Source organism: Bombus affinis, unplaced genomic scaffold (genome assembly GCF_024516045.1).
Source record: "Bombus affinis isolate iyBomAffi1 unplaced genomic scaffold, iyBomAffi1.2 ctg00001046.1, whole genome shotgun sequence".
NCBI classification, from domain to species: Eukaryota; Metazoa; Arthropoda; class Insecta; order Hymenoptera; family Apidae; genus Bombus; species Bombus affinis.
The window spans coordinates 27,501-32,305 of record NW_026109523.1 but is presented as its reverse complement, the minus strand read 5'-3'; the positions used below and the strand labels follow the sequence as shown (position 1 = coordinate 32,305).

Genomic DNA, 4,805 nt, shown 5'->3' with positions numbered 1-4,805 from the left:
GTTTCAAGACGGGTCCTGAGAGTACCCAAAGCAATAGCGTCGCCGACCGGTAATTCGAGATTTGGCCAGTCCAAGATATCCGCGCTGCTAACAGCTGCCAATACCCGAGCACGGGACGTAAGCCCGAGACTGCGGAGTAAGGGCGAAGCTTGCGGCGGTCCAGACGCACACACACATATTCGAGAAAATGGATTGGTTGCGGCCCGATACCGTGCGTGTACCGTCGTGCAGTCGGCCGGGCGACCGAGGGTCTGCCGCGTACGCCGAAGCGACGCGACAGGCGCCCACTCGGGCCGTAGACCGACACACAACGGGTCGCGACGTTCTACTAGGGGAGAAGTGCACGACTACGACACCGGCGCGTTCGACACCGAAGGTGGCGTGCCCTCGCTAATGGAACCACGAAGGCCCACCCGGAGCATCGCTCACCAACGGGAACCGGCGCCGTCGACGATGAATCTCCCCATTCGATCTTTTGGGTTTCTCAGGTTTACCCCTGAACGGTTTCACGTACTCTTGAACTCTCTCTTCAAAGTTCTTTTCAACTTTCCCTCACGGTACTTGTTCGCTATCGGTCTCGTGGTTGTATTTAGCCTTAGATGGAGTTTACCACCAACTTAGGGCTGCACTCTCAAGCAACCCGACTCTAAGGAGAGATCCTCCCGAAACGCGTTCCGGTCGCTACGGGCCTGGCACCCTCTGTGGGTACATGGCCCCATTCAAGATGGACTTGGACGCGGTTCGACGTCACGGGATAAACGGATCCTCCCGAACACTACATTTCCCAACGGCGGAACCGCGGGATTCAGTGCTGGGCTAATTCCTGTTCGCTCGCCGCTACTAAGGAAATCCTTGTTAGTTTCTTTTCCTCCGCTTAGTAATATGCTTAAATTCAGCGGGTAATCTCGCCTACTCTGAGGTCGCTTCAACGTCACGACACGAGACAAAAATGTGATTTTTTTATTCAAAGAAAAAAAAAACACGTTCGTGCCGTGTATGCGCGAACACTTCGAACAAAGCTATGAAACTCCAGTACGAGAGAAGGTGGTATTTTTTTTATCTCTATATGCGAAAATCGCCTCAAAGAGAAAAAAAAATAAAAATTCGAATAGAACGAGAACACTCTTTCCTTCCAGAGAAGCGTTTTAAGCATCGCGCCAAAGTGCCCTTTTCTTCGTACGTCGTATCATGTTCGAGCTAAGACTCACGCCAGACATCCTAAAACGATCGTCGGTGATTTTTAACGCCCGTCCTCAGTCTCTTACAGCCGTTTCTCTACTCTCGACAAATTCCAGCGGTTCCTTGTTTTCTGCCGGCACAGAGATCGAAACGGCAAAGTTTCTTTGCTCTGTACCGACGACGACGAAAACGCACGGGAACGCACGCAAGTGGAAAAGCGAGCGAGACGTACACTGTGGTGTGTTCGGGGACTGGACGACCGTCGACGTTAGGATGCGCGGTCCAGCGATAGACGCCGAAAAGGCATGGGATGACCAACACTCTCTGTTTTTCGAGTACTTGTAGCGCCGAATTGCCTTAAAAAAAAATCACACGCGCGCACGACTATCACGTCGTACGCGCGTGTATACCTCGTCTTTAATTAAATCAAAGTTTCACTCCAGCCTCGCCAAAGGGGATCGTCTTCTTCCTCGTCTACGATCTCTTCTCCTGTACGTGTCCAGAGATTCTCTCTGGCATGACGACGACGACCATCCAACGACTTTGTAACGGACTCTCGTGCGCATCTTCGTCAGGTACGGAAACGTTGCGCAACACCTCGAGCTTGGTAAAACACCCGTAGCCGATCATAGACACGCGCTAGTTCGCACACGATTTCTACGATTTCCGACGAACGTGGCTTTGGGCCAGGGCCGGCGGGCAGAGAGATACGCGAACGACGGGGAAAATTCGTCCCGATACAAGTAACGCGTACTCTCCGATCTCCGCGCAACGCCTGGGGATCATCTCCCTAAGTCATCAGCGCTCGAAGAAATCACGTGTGCGTTCCCGGATCTACGGCTCTCTTTCGGGGATAAATTACAAGCACAGAGTATGTTAAACGCAACGACGACCCATCGATGCGACGGTCCTCGTCGTTGTCAGTCGCTCGCGCAGAGTATATCTCTACGCACGAAGAGACGGAGTGGGCATTAGATCCCTGGGGCTATTCGAGTAAAACGTCTTAAGAAAAGACGGTTGTACGGCAAAATTCCGCACCGTTACCAAGTTTACTTTTATCTGAGGCTGTTCTCCTTCTCTCCTCTCTCGACCGAGTTCCCATATTTGCTTTCTCTCAGTCTCGCCAAAATAATATTCATTTAAGACGACGTCGGGGGCGCGGACATCGTGCTCATCGAAAACCTGCAAACGTATGCAAATCTGCTGATATGAAAAAAAAATCGGTCACGAGGACAACACTACGTATATATATATATATATATATATATATATAATATATTCGATAACCGACACGAAGCGGTGCATAAGCGGGCGGTCGTACGAAAGGACGACTCACGACGCCGCTAGCACTCACGCAGGTCCGTGACGGTTCTCTCCGCTCTTATTCGTATCCTTCTTCGTGCGCTTCCTCCGACTCTGAAACGTTCTACGTATCGTAAGAACGACGGCGGGTTGTCGAAGGCACCAAGGGACAGAGAGAGACAGAGGTAGAGTTTCGTAGTGTCTCCCGTGAACACGATAGTTTATATATCGAGCATGCGTACGAATTGCACGGTCTCGACACGACCGCGACGAACGCCGACGAGCGTCCAACAATCGCTCGTACGTCGCGTACGTTCTCTCGCGTCCGCTCTTGTTCGTATCCTTCTTCGTGCGCTTCCTCCGACTCTGAAACGTTCTACGTATCGTAAGAACGACGGCGGGTTGTCGAAGGCACCAAGGGACAGAGAGAGACAGATAGAGAGGAACGACACGCAACGCAAGCAGTCTTAGGTTTACGTGAGCAACCCTCAGCCAGGCGTGGTCCAGGAATTGTATCCGTGGACCGCAATGTGCGTTCGAAATGTCGATGTTCATGTGTCCTGCAGTTCACACGTTGACGCGCAATTAGCTGCGTTCTTCATCGACCCACGAGCCAAGTGATCCACCGTTCAGGGTAATCTTTTCATATATTTTTTAAAACTCTTGTACTCCATGTACTCTTAATACTCGGTTCGAGCGAAGCCGAGATCCGACACGACCGACCAACGGGAATCGGACGCGCAGAAGTCGCCGGAAGATCGACGACACGAAAACGTTCGAAAATGAAATCCGACGAACGCGCGAAGATACGCGCGTCCGCCGGCCGGGCGAAAAGTACATTATGATATATAACAACCATCGAGATCGAAGCTCCGTTCGTCAGGAAACGACGGGGATATAACACCCGATTCTGAATCCTCTGTGCAGCACACGATCTCGCGAAGAAATACGCACGGTGGCTAGCCCATATATATATATATGTGTGTGTGTGTATATATAATACGATATGCATTCCTCTCGTCCAATTATTCAAGAAAAAGAGCGTGCGCCTCCATCGTTCGGGTGATGTAAAGATTCGATGGGACTCGCGCGACCCTCGGCCTCGAGCGGTCTTTCCTCCCAATATCCAGAAGCCGAGCTTTGAAAAAACTCTAGCGACGGCACGGGTGTCCGACTCACGACATCGAGGCTTCGAAGTCGGCGATCTCCTCCGAACGGATGGCGATCGCGACGACTCAAAGCGTGAAAAATCGACGAAAGAGAACACATCTCCGTTCAGGTGATTGTTTTTTTTAAAAAATAAAAAAATTCGATGGGACTCGCATCCATCTACCTCGCGCGGTCTTTCTTCCCAATATCCAGAAGCCGAGCTTTGAAAAAACTTCAGCGACGGCACGGGTGTCCGACTCACGACAACGAGGATAGACAGCCTGCGGTCCCCTCTGAACGGGTTATATGCGACGAACTAGACGAAACTTTAGTCGTTCAGGTGGTATAAAAAAAAAAAATTCGATGGGACGCACGCGCAGCCGTCGTCCTCGAGCGGTCTTTCTTCCCAATATCCAGAAGCCGAGCTTTGAAAAAACTCTAGCGACGGCACGGGTGTCCGACTCACGACATCGAGGGTAGACAGCCTGCGGTCCCCTCTGAACCAACTTCGGCTAGACTAGTTACGAATCGTTGCTACGCATCGTCATCATAGTCATCGTCATCATCATCATTATCATAGCGGGCCAACATCCACGCAATGCGTTTTCGTTCTAGGTTACCCGATCCACGAGTATGTTACAAGTGGTTTCGTTATTTCGAACAAAACGACATACGAAGAACACACGCCCTATGGGTAGGAAGCACGTTTCGAGAACGACCGAGAGCGGTGAAAGAGACGAAAGGTCGACGCGCATAAGGTATCCATGGATCTTCGAAGAGAACCTTCGAAGATATGTCGGTATCCTTTCTACATGCGCGACTCGCTACTCGTACTTTCGCTCTCGTCGACTCGTTTTAGTCGCTTCGTTCGATCCCAAAGAGGAGTCTTCGATGTCCCGTTGCTAGGAGGAGAGCAAACGCAACACAGACCACGAAACATAGAAGAGAATAGGCGAGCATGATCTCTCCGACACGAGGCACTTTAGAGATTTTGTTATTCGTTTGTACGGTCTCCACGACGCAAAAAAAAAAATACGAGATCGTGGCGGCGGGTCTTTCTGTATACGGCCTCACGCAAGCGCCTCGATCTCATTTCTCTTTACGGGTGGTTTCCATTCGTAATTTTTCGTTCGATATTCGTGTCAAAGTTTAATTTTCGAAAGCTCAAGTTCCCA

The 4,805-nt window shown here is 50.8% G+C and overlaps 1 non-coding gene across 1 annotated transcript; it reads right to left on the bottom strand.

Annotated features, from left to right (window-relative positions):
* Positions 1 to 2,963: 2,963 nt before the first annotated feature.
* LOC126928531 (5.8S ribosomal RNA) lies at positions 2,964 to 3,118 on the bottom strand. Its single transcript, XR_007716750.1, has one exon. It is a non-coding gene; the product is annotated as a 5.8S ribosomal RNA (ribosomal RNA).
* Positions 3,119 to 4,805: the final 1,687 nt, after the last annotated feature.